The sequence below is a fragment of the Numida meleagris genome, chromosome 2, assembly GCF_002078875.1.
Source record: "Numida meleagris isolate 19003 breed g44 Domestic line chromosome 2, NumMel1.0, whole genome shotgun sequence".
In the NCBI taxonomy this organism is placed as follows: domain Eukaryota; kingdom Metazoa; phylum Chordata; class Aves; order Galliformes; family Numididae; genus Numida; species Numida meleagris.
In genome coordinates, this window is record NC_034410.1 from 140,516,305 (window position 1) to 140,540,638 (window position 24,334).

The 24,334-nt window shown below is 42.2% G+C and overlaps 1 long non-coding RNA gene across 1 annotated transcript; it reads left to right on the top strand.

Annotated features, from left to right (window-relative positions):
* Nucleotides 10,334-14,003, top strand: LOC110394557. Its single transcript, XR_002435711.1, has 3 exons — nucleotides 10,334-10,726; nucleotides 12,241-12,364; nucleotides 12,682-14,003. It is a non-coding gene; the product is annotated as an uncharacterized LOC110394557 (long non-coding RNA).

Below are 24,334 nucleotides of genomic sequence, written 5' to 3' on the forward strand. Positions count from 1 at the left end.
AACATGTAAACAGAATGATAACTGTAAAACCTACTGCCTTATAAAACAGTTTGATTTGCCGTAATTATCCAGTGGCTGGCCCTCTGATGCTTTAGTTAGTTTGCTTCTTGTGCCTGAGCTGTCATTCACTTTAAGTAGTATGGACATTCATTTTCAATGAATCAGTGGCAGAACCATAATTCATCCAAGACAGCTGACTCACAGTCCCATGACTGTTAGCAATAGGCACAGTGGACAGTTTTAAAAAAGTAGTAACACATTTGACTGAAGTTGGCATTAAAAAAAACCAAAAACTATCCATCAGAAATAGTCCACATATCAGCCAGTTTAATGCACAGCTGAATCTCATACACCAGGCAGCGCACCAACCAGTTATCTGAATTGGTTTGACTGGCAGGTCAGCTATAAACATCTGTAAATCTATTAAACAATTTCACTCTTTCCTTGAAATTGTTTTAAAACATAAGGTACAGTTCCTACTAGACAATCCTGGGAGAAAGTAAACACGCTGTGAATGATTAGCTAACTTGACCTCAGCTTTCAAGTGTAACAATGTCTTTTATATGGAAAGTTGGTAAACACCAATGAAAACTGGTGTGTGACTGCAATTAACATTGCTGATTACTGTCGCTGTTTTGCCACCCACATTCTTTAAGAGGCCACTAGAAAACATTCTCTTTTCAAAGCTCATTTACTAATGCTGTCACATGACATGCACAGGTCATGATTTTCACAGTGACACACCACGCTACACTTCCATGCTCTGCAGTATTTTCTGCCCACAGGCCTGTTTCTTTCCATGCAGAGATGAACTTTGAGTTAGTCCTAATTTACTCCAGTGAGAGAAGATTCATCCCCTTTACCACAATCTCGTAGCATGAAACACTGTCTGCTGTTGTGAAGCATGAAACTCCAGTGAAGAACCTCAGCCAGATGAAGAATCATAGAATCATAGGATCACCAAGGTTGGAAAAGATCATCCAGTCCAACTGTCCACAAATCACCAATATTTCCCACTAAACCATGTTCATCAGTACAACATCTAAATGTTTCTTGAACACCTTCAGTGATCACCTCTCTGGGCAGCTCATTCCTGCACCTGACCACTCTCTTGGAGAAGTATTTCCTAACGTCCAACTGAAGTCTCCCCTGGCACAACTTGAGGCCATTCCCTCTTGTCCTATCGCTAGTTACATGGGAGAAGAGGCTGACCCCCACCTCACCACAACCCCTTTTCAGGTAGTTGCAGAGAGCAATAACGTCATCTCTGTGCATCCTCTTCTCCAGTCTAAACAATCCCAGTTCCCTCAGCCCTTCCTCATAAGACTTGTGCTCCAGGCCCCTCACCAGCTTCATTGCCCTTCAGGGCTTTGATGTCTTTCTTATAGTGAGGGGCCCAAGAAGCCCATGTAAGAAAGAAAAATTGCAACCAACCTGAAAATAGAGCCTATATGACATAATACTTGTCAATGTCCCACAATATGGAGCTCCCCAAAAGGGTCCTAGAGTAGTCTTGAAGGAAGAAAAAGGGTGAAACAGGAAGGAAAGGAAGATAAGCATGAGCCAAGCAAGAGTCAAAATGCAGGAAAGACTTTGACAAGGTCAGTGAACTTAATCAGAGTGAGAGCTTTGAGCACAGGGGCAGGAGGATGGTTAAAAAGAAGGAAACCTTTGAACTTTGTTCATTGGCATTATTTGAGGATGCGTGTCATTTCTCTGTGTACGTGGGAGCATGCTGTTAGAGACATTCTGCATATGCAGGAATCTGGGCAGCAGACACTGGTGGACAACACAGGGACATGTTTTTTGTGCAGGTAGAGGGCTTGTTATTGCATGGACTTTGGAAGGGCTGAGAGGAAGTGAATTCACGGACAGTAATTTCAGAATGGATGGAGATGTGGCGTGCAAATAATCCTTAGATCAAAGAAATGCTCAAAATAGTTAGACTTGCTGAAGCAAGGAATAAGGTCTTGTGAGCAGATGCAGTTCGTGCAGTGTTTGTTCATAAAATAGTCACAAACAAGCCAAGCATGAATGCAGGAGATTGTAAGAAATGGACTACTTGTGCCACTTTTGAAGAGCTGCTTCAAGGGTGTCGGTGAGCACAAGGCACCCTATCCTCTTGGAGGCCTCACGAGCATCTGGCCATGCACTGTCCTCCGAACTGTCCTCAGAGCCTTTGTCCCAGCAAAACAACCAGCAGTCAGGCTCCTGAAGGCACGTTAAGCTTTCCTCTCTTCCCTTTTTTGAGTTTAAAGAGCCCAGTGATTTGGAGATGGCCTCTAACTGTTGTTGGGGAAGTGCTTCTTTGATTACACACTGGTTGGCTGTTGTTATTGTTCCCACTGAAGTCATCTGGCAAACCCAGAGAAATAGCCAGACTCAGCTGGACACACACAGTTGAAACCAGGTCTTGCAGGAGCTGGCCTGGGAAGATCCAAAATACTAGACTTAGTTACCAAGAGACTGGAGATAGAGTCTTCACCAGCAAAAAGGAAATGCATACTGATATAATCCAGGAGGTTTTTTTTTTTCAGTATGAGGATCTATATGGATAGAAAACAATCAAAGACCTTTTTCCCTCCCTCTCACTTTCAAGAATCAAAAGAGAATTTGAAACCTTCCTCTATGGAGGGCAAGTTGAAAGAGAGATATGATGGTTTAGCATAACACACAGAGGCAGAAGAAGAGGTCTTCAGAGAAATAAGTATGTGAATAAATAATTTATCATGCTGAAAACACTATATCTACTGCAACAAAAACAAGAAGGCAATTCACATTTTGCACGGTTGCTAATGAGATCTGTAGCAAAAATAATCAGATATTCACCTTCAGTGATTCATGCAGATCAGGGACAGCTGCTCTTTACCATACACAGGTGTTCTTAGATGCAAAACAGAGGAATACCAACTCAAATCCTGCATGGCCATAAAGATTTCAACAAGATATTTTTTTTAAGTAATATGCTTGTTGCTTCCAAACACTTGACAGTGAATAATTTTTTAAAGAGAGGTGGTGCTTTTTGGTAGAGCTGATGATCTGGACTTAGCAGATCCAAAATCTTTCCCCAGACTTGCCATTGACTTCTTCTGTCTTTTCTTGGCAAGCAATTCAGTCTTTATGGGGTTCAGCTTGTCTGTGTGTAAATAGAGATAACATCTACAGGCCAACAGTATATTAAACAGCTTTTCCTTCTCATCACAAGCTGCCTGTGAGTAGCCTGATTCTACATGTGAATTATCACTGGTCAGTAAATTACTTTACATATGCTACTTTCCAATATTTGTTGTTTAAAACTGAATCTGTGGCAGTTGGCAGATGGGAAGAACTGCTTTGGTTCACTTGTTCATTTTGTTTTCTGTATTCAAAGAATGTAAAGCAAATCTCACTTGAGCATAGTGGGGGAGATTAAAAAAAAAAAGACATTTGTGAGTGAAAAGGAGGATGTACTTGACACAGAATAAACTGAGTACTTCATCAAGAAGCTTTAATATATTATTTAAAAACTGGCCACGAGCATGTTTGCAATGGATTAGCACTGCTAAATGAAAAACACATTGTTATCCTACTCCAGAGCTTTAAACAGAGCATTTCACCACTACCTCACTCTGTTCACAGGTCAGTCCTAATGTCATTTACCATGTGACAGGCAGAAAGAAAATCGTAACTGTTTTGCACCAGTTTGAAGAGTAATAATTAAAATCCGAACAGAGAGCCAACCCTGCCTTTTTCTGTGCAGCGGTGAGGGGAGCGAATAGAGGCAAACAGGCTGTGTTAATTCCTCCACAGCAGCTGGGGGCTTTCCAGATCTGGTGCTTAACAGAGTGGTAAGTAGAACATCAATTAAACAGGACATGGACACAGTTTGTACACCATGACCTGGGGAGGTTGAGCTCCCAGCCTTACAGTAAAGCTGGATCACTGCATTGCATCGTACAACTCATGACTTTGGCAGTTTCCCATTGCCACCTCTGTAAGCAAAATAAAAGGAGGCAAGCTCTGCCTATACTTTTCTGCCTACTTCTGTATTTTACTTTCATTATGCTTGTCAAATATAAAGGAAGTTCATGCTGTGACCTTCTTGTGGGAATTGCAAGTGGCAGACAAAAGAGTCTGTTTATTCTGCATCTATTAGATAATACATCATTTCTATTCCTTGCATTTGTAAGGACTATGACTTACATTGAAGATATAATTGAAAATGCAATATGACTTACAAGGAGAACGTCTGACATTTTCATAGGTTTGATCTTTAAAGATGTTTTTAAAGAAACTGGCACTTAGACAAGTGTTTTAGCTGCCTCAGCACTGTACCTGTTCTGCTTTACTGCACTTCATGCAACATGCATCTGCAAACTCTTACAGCTGCTGCTCAGGCTGTGGTTCTTGGATCAGAAGTGTCATTTAGTAAATAGGGAAAATAGCAAATGTTCTAATTATTTATCACAAGCATGTAGAAGATTAATTTCATCTTGTTTTGAGCTGAGTCCTTTAAATTTACGCATCATCACGAGGTTGGAAAATATTGCTACCTCTGTTATATACTTAAAGAAACTGAGGCAAAGAAAGACTAACAACAGTATTCCAAAACAGCACCCCAAAAGAGAATTTGGACAGAAATCGAGTGTTAAGTATCCACAAAAGAGTCACTTTGAGCCCAGAATGAGACAAGGAGGTTTCCTATCCCTGAGGAGGAAACCAATGTTCCATACCCTTTTTGGTGTTTCCTACGCTTTTTGGAGGGCCTTTGGGCAAAAGAAACCGTAGCAGGCATGTAGGACCCATAGAAAGCTGTTTTCAAGGGAAAACTTCATCTTAACATGAAGTAGAAGATACTGAGGGGTACAAAAAAAGAGAAACCTTGGTAGAATTTTGTCATTAAAAGTACCAAACCACCAAGTCTATGTTCAACCACAAAATATAGTGTGGCAAGAAGATTATGTCCCAAGAAAAGCCAAGCCTCTGAAGTCTTTTTATACCCCTGCAGTAGGACTTTACCCCACCCTGTATCTGAAGGATTCATGATTTCCTTAGGTGGCTGGTGGCAGTGTCCCAAGCAAACTGGAGGCCTTCAAGTTCAAAACAAAAGAAAACAATCCCTTCCTAGGGAGTTTCTTCCCGTCAAGCATTTTTGTGAGGAATCCAGCCTCTCCTGAGAGATCTGGCTGGCAATATCCAGAAAACAAATGCTTAAGAGCTTCCTTCGGCCTTCTCAGTCGCTTTGGCTGCTATGGAGAGGAGTCTGCTTTTACTGTGTCCAGGGTGACTTGTTCTGGAGGGCAACAAATCCCCCAGCTCTACAGCTGTAACTGCCAGGGCTCTTTGGGACAGCAAAAGGAAGCTTTGACACATTTCGCTGCTCTCTCAGTGACCATGGAAGGCCAGAGGAGGACTGGTTCCCCTTTTATTTCTTGCTTCTTGTTCACAGCTGAGCCCATTTTTCTTACAAAGCAGACTTAGAGATCCCTGTGAAACAGGGGTTTCCCACAACAAAAACCCACACCAAACTATCACCCTGGGGAGGGAAATGTGATGGAAAGGAGAGCGGGGTTTCAATTCCCATTGCCTCGACAGCCCAGCAGATACAGGAAATGGGAGTTGGCCAGCGTCTCCAGGAGATCGCTTGGCAGACCCAGTGCCTGGGGAAGGGCCTGGAAAGCCTGGTTCTCTTCTGTTTCAAGTGAGAGCACTGACCTCCTTTCTCTTTTCCCCAAAGTGTTTTTGTGTTTTAGCAAGTGACAACACAGCCTTTGGGGCAGCAGTAAGGTGGCTTCCACTCTTATGAGATGTGTCTCCCTTCCTCTCACATTAAAAGCTGAGCTCTGCTCTGACTACTGTTTAATTTCATAGAATGATAGAACCATAGAATGGCGTAGTTTGGAAAGGACCTCAAAGATCATCCAGTTCCAACCCCCTGCCATGGGCAGTGTTGCCAGTCGCAAGCCAGGCTGCCCAGGACTCTCATCCAACCTGGTCTTGAAACACCTCCCGGGATAGGGCACCCACAACTTCGTTAGGCAACATGCTTCAGGGCCTCATCACTCTCTGAGTAAAAAATTTTGTCCTAACATCTAAGTTAAATTTCCCTTCTTTTAGGTTAAAGCCATTTCCCAAGAACCACTTGAAGCCCATATAAGCATGGATAAAATCCTGGTCCTAGCTCCCTCTGATCTCAGTTGAAAAACTGCCTCCTGTCACCTGTCAAACTTAGAGCATTTCACTAGGACTTTAGGACATTTATCTCTTAGGTCCTTCAGCTGAATAAACAAAGCTCAGAGAATCAACCCTTCCCAGGCACTCAAAGCCTGCAGATATCAGCACTGACAGACCCCTGCTTACCTGCCTGCCCACCTGTGTCTGCCGCATGCATCCTGTCTTCACAATTCACCCACCATCCCACTGGCTTTCCAAGTTTCATATTTCAGAATAACATTTACCCTTTTTACCAACACCTTTTACCAGCTTTACAAAAGCTAGCAATGAAAGCCAGCTGGTTTGACTTCATTTATTTGACTGTTTATAAGGTCAAATGAGTCAAAATGATGCACTTTGAAACTGAAGTCAAGAGAAATAGAAAACTTACCAAAATGATGCATATCTGTTCCTTGTGATTATATATATATGTTCTGCATATGCATGTGTATACATTGTATACATATGTTAGTAAGCATGTAAACATATCAATGTATGATATGCACCGTATAGTGTGCAACAGGCAAATCTATTTATTGAATGTGAAGCATTGCTCTCATCCTGCACTGGTGTGGATCTGGTTACTGCAGTGAAATTTGTATGGACATAATTTCTGACATTGGAGAGCTGAGTCTGGTTGCACGTTTTAGTTTCCTGACACATTACCCAAGGGTCTGTGCTGACCCGTTTAGATATTAACACTGAATTTTATGTACAGGCTTTTGCATCTATGGAACTTTTGCAATAGCAAAACGCAGAGCTAAAGCTCCTATAAAAAAAGTGGATGTTAGCCCAATCACCAGCATATCTGCAGTGCAATATCTCCATTATCTGCCACACTCTGATATTGGTATTAGACGATCATTCCCCTGTCATGATTCGAACATGGAAGAAAAGAGAAACCACAAAGAAACTTTAAAACTGTTTGAACACAAGTACTCCTTATAACCTTTCAAAAGATTTTTGTTTAGCTCAGAGATTTATTTTGTTTCATTTAAAAGTTCTGTTCTCTCTGCCCCAGAGATGTTTATTTAACAAGTTCTATTCCTTCTTTTTCTGGAGCTATATTACTATTACATAGTGGAGACCTAATCCAAAACACATTTTTTATCCAGGCAATGCTGTATCCAAAGATGATTTCTTGGCTTCAGGTATATCTGTCTTTAATCTATGGGTCAGATTTTCAACAGCTATTTTATGTTGATTTACATATGCTGGCAGGCAGGGTCATTGCCTCTAACAAGCTGAGGCCTAAACTAATTACCAATATTTCATTAGGCAGCTGTAGAGAGAATCCAGCCCTGATGTATTTACATGTTCGTACAAGTCATGAAAGCAAGAGCAGGGAAAATAATATTGTGATTCCTTACAGTTTTTATATACTGATCCAGATGCTACAGCTTTTTCTCCTGTTACTACCAGCTGACTTCAGAGACACAGTATAATTACCAGAAGCAGAATCTGGCTCATTAGGCATGAGTAAGGTGACCAGTGCTGCATACAACACAGACCGTCCCTCCCAAAATGCTTATGATCTCAACAAGACAGTCACAGAGCAGACAGTGAGAAACATAATGAAGGAGCTGGCTTAAGGGACGCATATTGATAAATTATTATAATGACTATTATAATAATTTTCTATGACTACATGAGAGACCATTACCTGTTTGACGATACGGCAAGCATTGGTTTGTTCTCTGGTCAAACAATAAGTTAGTGACAAAAGAGTATCCTAGCTGTCTTTCCTGGCTTGTAATACCAATGGTATCTAGTCAGTGGCTGATTCTAATAAAGTCATCTGGCTTTTCTGGAAAAAGCAGGAGGGAGGGCAGCAGCTTGATGGGTGACCTCAATTCTCTGAGCTGCATGGCCAGTTTTTTAGACTCCCCTTTTATAAACGCTGTAATTATCTGCTGTACATAATTCCAGTTACAATTCTGATTGGAAAATGGAGCTGCTTAGTGGAGCTTACAAGCCAACATCTGTTCGATAACAGACATCTGTGCCAGAACAGCAAACCAGGGCCAGCTGAGGTGGGGTGTTCAAGTGACAGCCACGCACAGATCCACATCTGTATCTGCTGTCATGGACGATTATTGGTTCTGCATTCAGCAAAGTGTTTGTAATCCAAACTGAGTTCACTCATACTCTTTGCCACATCTCACAGTAATCCCAATGTTGATCTTTAAAGAAAAGAAACCTCCCTGCCAGTGACGTCCAGCAAAGGCCTTTAAACAAAATGACTTCCACAGATAACATTCCCAACCTGCTGTTGCGCCAGCCCGAGCCCTTGTGTGTTAGTGAATTACAGGCATGTCGCACTGAATGTTTTACCAAACTTTTGTTTTTCCTCGGGTTTACCCCGACAGAACTTTCCAGTTCCAGTCTCTTCTTCCCTCTACCAGGGTGAAGTTCTGGTTAACAGCTGTGAGTGCAGTCTACATCCAGTGACTCATAAGTGCTAGCAAACTGGCCAGTTCTGTCTGCGAGTAGGTATTGCAAACCATTGTAATACAAGACATAAGCAAATGAAAAATACTCTGTTCTTCCAGTCTTTCTGCTTCTATTTCCTCCCTACCAGCTGATCCTAAATATGCTACGACTGTTTCTTCTTATTCACAAATCAAAAGATCTTTTCCTAAGTGAGGAAGAACTTTCAAATCAAGAAAACGAGTAAATAGATAAACAAGAAGGAAATCTTTAATACAAATCAGTTTAGAATACTATAAGATGGCCAAAAGTTTACTTATATGAATAGATATTACTCTAAAGGCTCCCATCACATGAAACCAACAGGATTTTTTCAAGGTTAATTGAGAAGCCTAGAGCACGCAGTGCAACCAAGTAGTACTAGGTGTGATGGACAGCAAAAGGAAGCTTTATTGTGTTGACTGTATAGAAAAATTGCTGCCCCACACCCTCTCCTTAGAAACATTCGATGTTAGGTGGGTCTAAAAGTCCCAAATCACATCATGGCATACCCGGTCATACCTGACTCACTGTCCTTTCTTGCTGCTGGCTGGTGGTGAATGGGTATTTTGAAATGCTGGGGAGAGGTGAAATGTGAAAATGGTTCAGTGGGCTCAATCCTGCATTACCTGCTCAAATAAACTTCTGAGGGCAACATGCCGAATTTGGACAAGTGTCTGCTTATGCCTTCAGCTGGACTCAGCAAAAGCAAAACAAGGGAAATGAGGAAGGAAGGAAAGATTCTCTTTCACTTCACTATTATCCTCCTCGCTGTCTGTCTGGTGCCCCTCCAACGGGCTAAAGGACAAGGCTGTGGACCAGTCTCTGTATCTTCACCCATATTATCTACAGGCTGCTGTTTCTCTGCTGATACTTACAAAGTACACTACAACTGGCCTAAAGGACAAGATGTATGAGGAACAGCTGAGTTCCCTGGGTTTGTTCAGCCCAGAGCAGAGCAGGCTGAAGGGAGGCCTCATGAGCTCTGCCGAGGGAACAGCATGGAGCTTTGTCAGATGAGGGACAGGTGGGGGTTAGGGAAAGGTTCTGAACCAGAGGGTGGAGGGCATGGTCACTGCCCCACGCTGCTGGAGTTCAAACAGCATTGGGACAACAGTCTCAGACATACGATCTGATTTTTGGGTGGTTCTGTGTGGAGACAGGAGTTGAACTCAGTGAAGCTTATGGGTCCCTTCCAACTTAGGATATCCTATGATTCTTTGATTATATGGCCTTAATCAGAATTAGATCCCATTACAGGTCTGTGTGCAAACATCAACAAACAAATTCAGGATAAGAAAAATTTGGAATCTCCGTCAGCTGAATGCAAATTTATCTGATGACAACAAATCTTGAACTTCAATTTACAGTAGTCTGATTGGCAATCACAGGTCCATCACAAGCCCTGCATCCTAGGGGATCCTACAGATCCCCTTTCCTAGAACCTAACCAGCCCTGCTGGGGCTGGATCCCCTTCCAGGCCAAGTGCAGGAGTGCCCAGAAGGTGGGGTCTCTCTGAATCTTGCCTTTCCATGAGACTGTTAGAGATTATTTGTGGACCTGAACTTCAGGAAAATTCAACTTCAGATGACAGATTCACTGTGCTTTTTGGCTGGATCATTTCCCAATTGTCTGAGAACACAGTGTGCAAGAAACTGGTTATTATATTGTCCCCAACACAGCCTCAAGATTTTGGAGTGGAAATGATTAGACATGTGAGCCAAGGGACGTGCAGGCAATCACGTAAAGCTCAGTGCCTCTAAGAAGAGATGAAACTTAATACAGCACCCGTGACTCAGAGCGGTATTTGCATATCCTTGATCAAGGAAAAAAAAAAGTGACTGGGAGCTCAAGAAGAGCGGGATCTGGGAAGAGGCAAAAAGAAAAGTATAGTCAGAAGTGGGTGAGGCTTTCCTCCCCTGGAACGTGCTGCTTTGCACCTGGAAATGTCTGCCTAGGCACAGCCCCACCACCGCCCACTCTCCTCCCCATGCTGGATATTCCCATGCAGGCTGATACAAGCAAGCAGAGACTGTGGGATCTGGCTTTACCCTGTCTGGGCAAGGTGAGCTTTTTGGTTCTGCATGTCAGCAGGGGGGAATTCCACACAGAATGGCAGAGTTATCAGTACACATATTTTTACACCATTAAACTCAAAGATGGATGTGTAATTTCCTCTTACTCTGGTTCCCAGGAGTTGGACATTATAAGGCCGGAGACTTCTGTGATTTTCTGTTTAAGAAATAATTGCTGAAACCCCACGAGGTCTGAAATAAGATACTGTATTATTTTCACACACCCACATATACACAAAGAAATTTTACTAACTGAAATTAAGATTATTTCCCTTAATCATCAGCACCCATAAAAAGGTTTCTACTTGAAGTGTAAACAGGGAGAAGAGTGGAAAGAACCACTTTCAGTGGCACAACTAAATGTCCTACCACTGTAAAGGCAACTCATTAGTTTAACAACAAGATCAGGATAAAAGAGAGCACCACACTTTACATCAGTGGAAATTTTTTCTTCTTACTGTGGTGACAGACACGCATGTCCAGCAACATAAACACGTAACCAAAGACGTACACGTTGAAAGAGTTCATAAAGTGAAATGAAGTATGTTACTTTTCTCTTTCTGACAAAGGAATCAAATCCTGCTTTTAGCTGGAAATTCCATCACAAAAGATGCCTTTTAAAGAAAGGGTTGCCTCCTGTGCTGATGGGGTAAAAAGAATAGGCAACCATCCCAGAAAGGCTGTAAATATAGCAACGTTCTGAGGATGGAGTGACAAAGCCAGGCTCTCTGAGAAGTTGCTTTTCATCAGTGGTGCCTTAACATCAGGTCTGGATGGAGACATCACCTGGAGGATGTCCAGTGGTGTCCACACATGCAACCCTACATGTGCTAAGATGGGGAATCTATGACCTAGCAAAGCCAGATTGGTCTCTGGAGTGTGCTGGGCAGCAGGGAAGGCTCAGAGATACACCTAGGAAATCCAAATTTGTCAACCTGCCTCTGTGTTGGGGTGGGGCTAAGTTGTGGGGTTGCTTGCTAGATCGCCTCATAGACGGGAGAAAGGGGCTTGTGAAGTGCCTGAGGCCCACTGTTGGAAACCGGGTAGGTCCAGCAAAAGGGTCTCTACCTCCTTGCTGCAGCAGGTTTTGTTCCTGCAGAATAAGCATCTGTTTGCACACACTAGCAAGCTCTTCTGAGTCAGGAATGGGTGCCCTGTATTGAAGGTACCAGGTGAGGGTTTCAGTGAGTTCACCTCAGCTTTCTAGATGTTCTCCAGAGCTACCAGGAGACTGCAGCACATCCTACAGCAGATGCAGTGTGAGGGTGATAGAGTCAGGAAGCTTTCAAAGCATCCTCATCAAAATAAGAATGTACAGAACTAATGTGAGAAAAGAAGGTACAGGACAATCATGAGAAACATGAGGGAGCTTAGCATGGTAGTAACTTAAAACTGGTAACCATAAGGCCACACAGACCTCGTGTGAGATACTGAAGTATTCTAGTTTGTTTGCTTGGTTGGTTTGTTGGCTGGTTAGATTTTGCTTTTGTTCCTTTTTTTGCAGATGACTTTCTCAAGATCATCTTACACATCCATGCTAATGCAGACAACAGAGGTTTTGTTACTCCCACATTCTCCTTCTCTCTGCAGACCCTGGACACACATCCTTTGGTTATCTGCATGAATAGGTTAGCTTTATTTTCTTACATTAACAACCTTTTGCTGCAAGAGAATGTTGTAACTGGATATTGATCTGTTTAAAAGAAATCAGACAGGTCATATCTCTTCCCCATGGCTCTGGTAGAGTAAAAGGATGGCGGAGCTCCCCTCTGCCTCACTACACCACATTTTACTTCTCAGCTGCCTCATGCACTGAGTCTTTCTCTTCACTGTGATGACCTTTCCCAGTTTTATTTTTTGATGGTCTCTTCCCTTTCTGTATGTGGTAGACTTAGCCCTCCCTATTCTCATTCTGTTTCTTTCCTTCCTTCCTTCCCTTTTTGAGGCCTTTGAGGATAATTTTTGCTGAAGATTTCTACAAGAAATTCAGAGGAACTTAAAACCACAAGATACACAAACAGCAAGTCTTAAGATTCAAACTTCAAGGTTCGGACTCATTTTAAGGCATGGAAACAGCATGGAAAACCACAGCCCAGTGCCCTCAAATTTATCAGCCTTCCTAGTAATTGGAAATTAAGTTTTAGAGCCAAGATGCCAGGTCAGTGTGAACAATCAGAAGTGGTCCCAGCTCAACCCATCACTGTTTCCGGGCAGTTTGATTGAAATGTCAGCTCTCCTGGATCTGATCATCCAGCACACAAGCTGCAGAATGTGTGACTGTTCATTTCAGCGCCTTATCGCTCTCATCTTACACTTAGTCCTTTCCAATAGACTTTGCTGTTTGTCATGTAGATACTTATTAACCCAAATTAATCATTTGGACATCACTGGCTTGGTTTCTTATCTGGAAATTATATTGTGATCATATTTTACATGCACACACAAATTAATGCATGAAACAGAAAAGAAGACCCTGCTAAGCCCAGGCAGTATAACAAATACTTCCTCTTCCAGGTGACACATCTGCAAGGCCTCCCTATTAATGCATATTTTCACCAACATTTATTGAGATGAAAATAAGTTCTTGGGATGCCTCATTTTTAAACACACCGACCCTGTGAAAGGTTCTCTACAGGCACAGACCAGTAATTGTCAGTCTAAAAAGGCAACTGTACTATGTAGTAAATGTCTGTGTCCATGCAAAACACACATAGAAATCAGTATATGCACATAGAGTTTGTTCAGTAGTTGGTGGTCCTCAGACCTTTCCCATCTTCTGTCAAATATATCAAATCACATCTCCTGATCTCCAAGATTATCCAAAATCACAGGATTTACCTTGCACTGTCCTGCATACACAGTATACTGCAACACCACACCCTGTTTCCAGCCCATTAAAACAAGAGCCAAGCTAATGAATCCTTTAATAAGGTCATCAACCACCCCAGGGCACCGTACATGACTAATTGGGTAGATAGTCACATGCAGGGCATCATCTCTTCAAGCTGGAAGACTGGGGCAGTGTGCTGCAGGTGAGACCTACCCTTGCCAACCAAGCTATACAATTATGGGTGGGGTTGCAGACCCTCACCTTTATATCGTGAGTTCTCCCATTGCACAAGCCAACCCTTCACTCATCTCTTGTCATGTGGCTCTGTGTCCCACATGCTGCAGTGGGTCCTTCCATCAAGCCATTCTGCAAGGAATCTGAGGCAAAGAAAAACAGCTGATTAGGGGAAAAAAAAAAACACAAGAAAAAGGCAAATATCTGCAAGCAGATGACTCAGGAGTGAGATGGAGAGGGCATCAGAAAAGGATGCCGAGGTACACACCAGGTAACATCACCAGTACTGTGAGGTGCCCATAGGTGCTCTGCTCAGATGTGTAAGTGGAAGCAGACCCATGGCCACTGCAAACACAGGTCCTCCTCCTGACTGAGTGATTGCTGAATAGATTGCGAGTAAACAGAACAACTCAACATCTGTGATTCTCTATCATGCTCCTCTTGCAGAATTACTATTAGGAGTGCCAATGTTGCCTCTTCGACTGCTTGCATGCTCAAGAGAAGGCAGCCGATGCTCCCAATGATAGTAAGACTGTTCCTGGCATTTGCAAACATATCTTCACATGGAAACTTCCCCTCCAAGGCCAGGGAGGTCTGGTTTTGCTCCTATTCTCTTATTCCATTCTCCCTCCATGCTGGTTCCTGAAAATGGATCATGTGTATTTGTATTAGTAGTAAAGCTGACTGCATTTTTTTCCAATGGAGGAATCCCATGGAACTTCCTTTTCCCGACTCCATACGTTGTTGATTGATTAAAATTTTTCAGTGTTTTTGTCTTTTTAAACACCAAAAACTTCATTTTCAATTCTGGAATCCCGAAGAGTAATTTTTATGGCATTATTTGAAACAAATACAATAGAAAGCATGTATATATTTGGGGATCAGTTTTGTTTGTCAGGATTATGCTGTGTCTGTCCTGCTATAGTACATTTATGATGAATCTCAGGATATTGCTGGAGACTGGAATTGGCAGTCCACTTCTGCTCTTTCACAGATGATTACAGCAGTGCTTCTGAAAGCAGGATAGAATGGTTTAAGCTAACAGTACTCATCTGAGCGAAGAAAATCATTAAGTGCAATGTGACACAAAGATTGCTGTTTATTGTCAGAACTGGTAGTCAAACATAAATGTTGGATTTACAAGATAGACCAAGTAAAGACAGTGAATCCCTTTGATCTATAAACCAGATCTGCGCAGCTGACTGTTACTGACAGACTGAATCCATGCAGTCCTTGGATGAATACCCATCTTCCTTCAGAGAGCCAGAGAGGGGCATAGAAAAGTAGATAATATATTCTCTGTTCATAATAATAACAATAATAATGCAAAGAATATAAACACTGACCTCAGATTTCAGTCACCATGGGGAAAAGCACTAATCAATGGGAGTTTCATTGTCTGATAGATAGCACTTCAGTAATTGTACAGAGGAAGTAGAAACAAATCCATAATGCCTATAGTTCAGCTCACCAGGCACCAAAAGCCAACCACTTTCAATCTAGAAAGGCACAGCATATGTTCTTGCAAAGATGCACAGTATATTTGCAGCTGTGTGGGTGATGAGGTCCCGCACAGAGAAGTCATGGATGCCCCATCCATGAAGGCATTCAAGATTGGGTAGGATGGGACACTGGACAGCCTGGTCTGGTGGGTGGCAGCCCTGTCTACAGCAGGGTGTTGGAACTAAATGATCATTAAGGTCCCTTCCAACCCAAGCCATTCTGTGATCCAATCCTTAATGTTTATGTATGTATCTTCAATGTATTCTTCAAGGAAAACAGGAGGGAAAACCTACACATACACAGACATTGTTCATTTAGCTGGTGATGACACAATTCGTGCTGACTATGAAAGTTGATTTAATCTCCTCCTAGATTGTCAGCAATAAAATACATATATATAAATGTGGTCCTATTGCTTGTATATCTTGTCTCTCCATGGAGAATTTTGTGGGCTTTATTGCTGTTTTAGTTCATATTATGATTCATTCCCACCTTAAATCAATATGGCATGTCAGCAAAGCTTTGTATTTTAGATCTGACATAACCTAGAAGTGCTGGGGAGTGTGGAGATACTTCCTGATGTGCTTGGATGGAAGCCACTCTGGCCTGGCCGTAGCTTTGATGTGCTGGCCTTTCACTTCAAACTTGTCATTGCCAAAATCGAGGGCGGAGGCTGAGTGTATCTCTCAGGCAATGTATTGAAATGCTGTGTAGATTTTTGCTGGCAGTTTCAGATGGCATCTCACTGTGCTGCATGGAACCAAGATGCTGTTGGCTGAGCTCTGCTCAGTGGATCTCCAGTGTAGAGAGAAAGAGCATCACTGAGCAAGGGATTTTCAGGTTTGCTTGTGTTTGGGAGTTCAAATGTTTATGTCTCCATGAAGAATAAGCAAGAACATGCCCAATAAATGATCTGACTGCTGGCAGTTTTGCTCCATATCAGAAAAAAAAAAAAAAACTTCAAGGCTTGAACTTGAACCACTGAATGACATACACAACAGGACAAGAAGCATTATTAGCTCTTCATTCTTACAGATTGTAAAGACCTACTTCAATCATCAAAATGAAGCTGGAAGAGGGAACAGAGAAGGACAGAGAAAAAGAGCAACTCCTGGGCAGCAATCCCATGACTTGGAAGCACTCACTCAAATATATTTGTGATGTGAAGAATCAGTATGTCATCCTGTTTCTTTTGGATCTTGTTCCTCATACTGCTTATAATGAAGATTAAGGAAAGAATATTTTTTTAGCCAGGCCACAAGGAACATGAGATGTTTATTTTTAACATAGCCCTCCCTACAGGTTTGCCATTATTTTTGCTGGTAAAATTAGGTTTAAATTTTCTTTTTAAGAAAAGAAGGAAAAAGCTATTACTTTTTTTTTTTTTTTTTTTTTTTTTTTCCTGAGTACGGGTGGTAAAGAAGAACTGCAGCATGGCAAATTCCAGGGAGAAAGCAAACCTCTGGTGACTTAGATCTTCTTTTTCCTGTTTCAAAGTACAAAACTGTCCTCTGATACACTGTTTCTCATTAACAAGATAAAAAATTTTGGACACACCTTTGTGAAACTTCACCTTCTCACCTTTCACCCTCACACTTTTCTACCCATCCCTTTTTATGCCAATGAAGAGCAATTCACTTGTTACACAAGGTCTGTGTCTAGCAGGGGATGATATAGCTTCTCAAGCAGACATAAAAAAACAAAGGTCTGTTTCCTTGCCTCTGTCCAATGGCATTTAAAACAGTGGAGCACCACTTGTGGATGGCAGCTAAGACAGGGGCCTTGAGCTGAGCTGAAATACGGTGATATCCTGTGGAACTGGCTCATATTTGGGTGTGTTTGTTGTGGTTTTCTATGCACTGGAAATGTAATATGTCCTTGGGGAGGATGTGTGCTTGCACAGCCTGGAATGTGCCTCATTTTCTCCTCGGTGTACCGATGACATTGCCACTCTGGCAACCATCACTCCTCCAGCTGTTCAGCAGTTCAACCACATTGCACAAGGTCGTCGTCTAATCCAGGCAAACTCCTCATTTGGCTTCCACTGCACAACAGACTTCAGGTGCTGGTAAATGGAGATCTTGGGTGTCAAGTTAAGTGCAGGGAAAAGGGGGCTATAAACAAGAAGGGGACTGACTCTTTAACAGGGTTTGTTGGGATGGGACAAGGGGAAATGGTTTCAAACAAGAAAAGGGGAGATTTAGACTGGATATAAGGAAAAAGTGTTTTACAAGTAGAGTGGTGAGGCACTGGAACAGGTTGCCCAGAGAAGTGGTGGATGCCCCGTCCCTGGAGACTTACAAGGTCAGGCTGGACGGGTCTCTGAGAAAACTGTAGGTGTTCCTGTTCACTCCAGCTCAAATGATTCTAAGATTCTAAGATTCTAAGATTCTATGATTCTGTAATTCTGTAACAGAATATAAGTGCCCTGACATCCTGAACCAGCTTCTCAAAAAGATTTGCTGCATAGAATATTGAAGATAAAACAGTGGAATAGAAGACCAAAAACTACCAAATCAGTGGGTCACAATGTCAGTCTCCTCTGTTTTAATGTTAATTAATAATTTCACGTAGAATGTTACTGATTAAATATAATTGAAGTCGTTGTACAACAGGATATCTTGTAGACTTCTAACTAAAATACTCTCTGGGTGAGGGAGAACTCTTCCAAAGAAAACAGAGGCACAGAGACTAAGTTTCCAAGACTGGATTACACGGATCAGTGAGCTACTGATTCAAGACCACTCAATGGCAGTTTGGATGCAATTTGTTTCAACAGTATTTCACCAACATTTTAGGCTGGCATTGAGTCAAAACAAGTCAAAGGAAATGGATTCATGTTTTACTTTCCTGATTTTGTTTGTTTGTTTGCCTGCTTGTTGTTTTTTCTTGTTTCTTTTTTTTTTTAAAGAAAAGCAAGGAAATGAGAGAGAGAGAAGAGCAAAACAAGGTAGCAAGATGTGGAATAGATGTCAGGAAATGACAGTGAAAAACTACAGGAATCTGTAAGGTTCCAAAAAATGTCGCACAGCAAAGTAGCAGGATCAACAGTGGAGAGGCCAGAGGCCCCAGCTGAGCATGTCCCATTGAAACCTGCTGATGCATGCCTGACTCCTATGGCCAAACCCTACAGCTGAGAAAAGCAAAGGGTTGACCACATTTGGGGCTCGATGATACTTAGGTATGGAATTACTCTGAGCCTCTTCTGAGCGTAAGTTTAATGGGGAATCTGATACACCGTGGGGAAAGTATAAAGTGCTCATAGCTCTAGCTATTTTCAAATGCAGATTTTTAGTGTCTTTTGTCACTTGGGCTGTGGTTTCTTTTCCCCTTGTCTATATTATCAATAAACTGGAAGTATATTTAAGGTTTAAAAAATTGCAGTAGCCACTCTAAACCATAGTTGCACAATCCTGAAGGTAGGCTTTTAGTGTAGATGAAATAAACAGCTTTGCAAGCTCTAAACCACCCCATTCCAAAACAATACCAAGAATGGACTGTTTGTGGCAGCCCTCTAGTCAGGTGAATCCATTTAATGAATAACAGCTATGGTTACACACTCAGCACAATTTCACACAGAGGCAAAGGGCTTAACCCTTCCCAGGTCAGAGTCAATGGGGAGCTTTAATGTTGACAACTGACACAGGATCAGGTGCTTTTCCCCTGTGCTGCTGAGGCAGCTGAGCTACAGTGCAGTGTTGGGAGAAATGAGAGGACCTGGGCATGGTCTCTTCTTTGGACCTCATTTTGTATGACTTAGAAATGGAATTAATCTCTGCAAAGAGGCAAGCCAGTCATTTGGAGGCAATGAAAAGGCACCTGCGCAAGAAAATCCCTGCCATCCTTAGAAGACTGTCTAAGAGAGGTTTAATTGTCCTCTTATGTGTTTACTTTCTCCACTGATTATAGAGGGAGAGTAGAAGATTATTTCGCATTAGATATCACATGTTTAGGTAGGTAAAAATTAGATAATATCATTCTTGAGAATCATTCTGTGAATTATGGGTTGAGATAACCTATATGAGAGCAGATACAGTGAGACTTAGAAGCCTATCTATGAGGGGAATGTGGAAGGCCTTTGGCCATTCGGGCTTAAAAAACCTGACTATCCCATGAGGTGAGAACAGAATAGGGCCCATCAGATCTTGTTCTGCATGTCCATGGGGAAGAATCACGTTTTGCCAGCCCTAGGGTGCCAGCCTTCAGCATTTCTACAGCTTAGCGAGCCAGATCTTGGGCTGTGACCAGGACACGAGTACAAATTAACAAGGATCCAATTAGCCATAGGCTCCAAATATCTCATAAAGAAACCAAGCAGCTATTTTATAAGGTTAGAAAAATTAAGAAAAACTCCAGTGATGACACTAACACTTGTTTGTGCCTGTATTGCTACTGGCAAGAAGAAACAGAATCCACCTGATTGAGGCTGTTGGACTGTTTTGCCTATTGAGTAAAGAGTTTAATGGATCTTTTTGTGTTTCTGCATGGAAACTTACTCTCAAAAAATTCAAACCCGTTTTAATTTCTCTTTTAAGCACAGCGCTGCCCATCACCCAGGGAAAAACAGATGAGCTTCTGCATATTCGAGATAAAAGTCTGTGCAGACAGCTCTTGTGGCACAATTGCAAAGCTAAGTGACAAGGATTAAGCTGCCCAGAGTCCTTTGGATGATGCTGTACCGGAGCAAAAGCATTTTAAGTCCCCTCTTTTTTTTCAGGGATTGCAGCATTATCTTCCTCCCACACTCACTCTCCATGGTCACTGCAGAGATCGTTGTGATGTGGGTTTTATCAGGTGCAGCCCCCATTAGTAATGTGCCCAGCAGTATTTATAAAATCAGTACAGTTTGAAAAAGAAAAAAATCTTTACCTAGGAAAAATCAAAGTAAGTTATTTCTCTAACTTTCCTGAGTGTGTATATGAATGGGAACTTTCTTAATACTTTCAACAGGATGAACAAAGTTGAATAAGAAAGAATGACAGTTTGGTAACTTGTGATTTGTAATGCTTAATAACAACAACAAATTCTTATCTTTTTTTAATAGCAGTTTTAGCCTCTTATGTACTTATTGTTTTAATAGCTACCTCATTTCATTTAAAGTATATTAAACAGGGTGAGTTTCCTAGTCTACTCAAAAGAAAAAGTAACATTAAAGCATGGTAAGAATTCTAAGGGCAAAACCAAAATTAAAGATAGATATGAACTGAAATCTTGGCTCTGTATGTAAATAAAATACAAGTAATTATTTTGGCTCCTTATTTCAATAGAGAAATCTCTGCATCACTTTCTTGGTGGAAGTCATCTCTGTTTTTACTAGAGCATAGAATAATCTCTCCTGTAGGATCACACTGAAGTTAGATGTGCTCCAATGGTCTGAACTTTGACATTAAGGCTCTGGTTTGGTGTCTTTCCCTGTCATCTTGGCATTTTCTGGCTTGTATCATCCAAGGTCAAACCTCAGCTGGGACTTCTAAGCCTCCACTTCTTGGGCTAATGCTTTGACCACACAGTGTTATGTAGAAGATGGAGTATCAGTAGTCACTTTTAAAAGAAAGGGGCCAAGCTGTGACTTTGAGAGAGCCCTGATTTTTCCAGGATGATGAAGACTCTGTCACAAGCTGGAGCCAGATCCTCAGGGCACTGAACTGGTGCCCAGCATAGCTTCAGGACTGTGGACAAAGGGGAGGAGGTAACTGCTTGGACAAGGCATATGAATGCGTGTGCAGAAGCTAAGCAGTAGACTATTTAACTAAATGGTGCTCAGCAATCATTGAACATCTCCAGTTACTGATACCCTGATCTTTTTCTTGCAAAAGTGTCTTGCAAAAATGTTAGGTGCAGGGTTTTGAATGCATCATTAAAACAGTCCAGTCCTAAAAGGTGAGTATGGAAGAACTGACTGATGAGACCATGTAAAAATATTTCATTTGAGCGGCTGAGAGCTGCACAAGGATATAGGGAGTAAACAATGGCACTGGAAGATTAAGTTGACCCAAGGCTCCAATAAATGCCTGACATGATTAGACATGATTTTAATTTTCCTGATTTATTTAACTGTATTAACCTCCTCACAGATTTATTTTACACACAATTTCTATGCACTGGAGCTAAACCCAGGTCAGCCACTGGTATTGTATCATGAATGGATACATCCTTGTTTGACCAGTGAATGACCTCCCACTCCACCCCAAATAAGCATGAAGTTTTCCTCTTTGTGGCAGACGCATTTACTGTCATTCATGCCTCAGAAATATTGCTTTTGGTGTATGTTCACTTAGGGCTACAGGTAGAGAGAGGGGTGTGAGCAGGCATGCGTATGTACACGTGTGTGCATGCAAGACGACTCTTCAAATTGATTGCCTAGGCTCATAAAACTCTCTGGATCTGTTTACATTCCTGAGGCAAATTCCTTAATATATCCATAGTTAAACTCCCACACCTTCTAAATAGATGGCTTTGGTATGCTATCTACCTTCCCTGCACAGGGAATTGCTATGGACATCTAATGTCTGTGGAGAATAAACATGCCACTGACATAAACACAACAGCAATGTGTTAATATGCTCTTCTAATGCTACTTCGTCCTGGGGATAAGGTATTGGATTTTTTTGCATAGGATTTTAATACAGTAAGGAAAAGAGTAAGTTGTTTGGTTTGGGAGTGAAGAGGGAGGTTGAAGGGGTGGAAGAGGGTAGAGAGGGAAGGGAGTGGAATGTTTTAATATCTTCGGTAATGATCTCACTGTTGATGGGAGATTCCTGCTCACTCACAGGAGTTATGCTGAGTGTTTGAACAGGGCAAAATTTGCCCCAGTGTGTCAGATAATTTGTAGTGTTGTGGGCTGGGTAGGCAGTCATTCAAGATAGCAGTAAGATGAAGTTTTGTTCCTATAGGAGAGCAGATGAGGGAGTTCCTTCCCCAGCCCTTGAGGGTATATCAATCGAGTCCAGAGTATGGTGGTCAATGGCTCAATGTCTGGATGGAGAACAGTGACTAGTGGTGTCCCCCAGCGGTCAGTGTTGGGACCGATACTCTTTAGTATCTACATCAGTGACATTAACGGTGAGTCTGAGTGCACTTTTAGCAAGTTTGCAGATGATACCAAGCTGTGGGGTGTGGTTGACACACAGGAGGGATGGGATGCCATTCAGAGGGACCTAGACAGGCTTGAGCAGTGGGCCCAGGAGGTTCAACAAATCCAAGTGCAAGGTCTTGCACCTGGATCAAGACAACATCCACTATCAGTACAAGCTGGTGGATGAAAAGATCGAGCACAATCCTGCTGAAAAGGTTGCATCAAACGGAGCGTGGCCAGCAGGTGGAAGGAGGTGATCCTGACCCTCTACTCTGCAGTGGTGAGGCTTCACCTGGAGTACTGCGTCCAGATGAGAAGTCCTCAGTAAGAGACGTGGACCTGTTTGAGCATGCCCAGAGAAGGGCCACAGAAATGATCCAAGGGATGGAACATCTCTCCTGAGAGGACAGGCCGAAAGAGCTGGGGCTGTTCAGCCTGGAGAAGAGAAGGTTACAAGGCGACCTGAGAGCAGCCTTTCAGTATATAAAGAAGAGCTCCACGAAAGAAGGGGACAGACTCTTTAGCAGGGTCTGTGGTGGGAGAACAAGGGGAAATGGTTTCAAGCTCAAAGAGGGGAAATTTAGGTTAGATATAAGGAAGGAGTCTTTTACAGCGAGGGTGGTGAGGCACTGGAACAGGTTTCCCAGAGATGTGGTGGATGCCCCGCCTCTGGAGACTTCCAAGGAGAGGCTGGATCAGGCTTTGGGCAAACTTATCTAGCTGTGCATGTCACTTTTCATTGCATGGGAGTTGAACTGATGACCTTTAAAGGTCCCTTCCAACTCTAAGGATTCTATGATTCTAGGATTCTATGATATCAGTGCCATTCCCAGTGTGCTTTCAAGGCCAGAAGTATTAGCGGAAAGGTAAGGATCTGAAAAGTAACAACTGGCCTTGCTTGTGTATCTCCCTTTTGCTCCCAGCAATGGAACTGCACCACATTTGGCCAAAACTCTCAAGTAAATCAGTATCAACATGTTACAGCCTCTTGGCTGAATACATGTATGTATCTGTTTTATTTTCCAAAGTAAAGATCCCACCAAAAGAATCAGTTATGCAAGAAATATATTAAATGCTGTAGCAAGATATTCTTGCAAAATATTTAATTCCATTTACCAGGATTCTTGGTGCTAGAGGCTAGTACTTGGGAATGCAGTGTTCAACAAGACTATGAATCACTGGAGCTTGTGCAACAACCTGGCCTATTGTTCAAATGCAAGATAAAGAAAAGAAGAAATGAGTTCAGCATTATGGAAGTACATATATATTTATAGGGGAGAAAGAGTCACTTATATCTGAGGTTCCTTTTCTTTTGAGATTTGTAAGACTAAATACTTTGTTGCCTGGTTTTGGTTATTTTTGTAATGGCAGGGCCTGCAAAATCTCATGATGCAGAGGGCTCAAGGGTTCAGATGGCAGGGAGGGCTGTCTGCTATCTCTGCACTCCTTTCTGGTTACTCCACTCATTGTGAATCCATAGGCCAACTCCAGAACCAGTGGGGCTTTCACATATGGTTACACCTTCAAGCTGCTTGCATCAGTTCCCCATGTCGCCTTCATCCCAGCCTAGTGTTCCTTCTACTGCATCGTGCTGAAAAGGGAGACAGAATGAACACTACCTGTTTATTGTGAGCAGTGCTTAGAATGGCATGATTGGAATTACATGAGGGAAAGAAGGAATGAGGTCTGCATCAATGTCAAAAGCCAACAGAACTGATGCAACCTAGATCTATTCCTAAGGAAGGAAAGTTTCTCCTGATCTCAAAACATACTAAAGGAATAGGAGTTGAATAAGATCATAGCTGAGCTTGTGAAGGGGACAAAACTAACTAGAAACATGAGCAACCTCCTTTTGGAACAAGTGTCTGCTAATTTCAACTTGTACAGATCCAAAAATTGACTTTCCATCTTGATGCCAACCAGGAGACAAACTCCTGCTCCTGCTGGTGTTCAGGA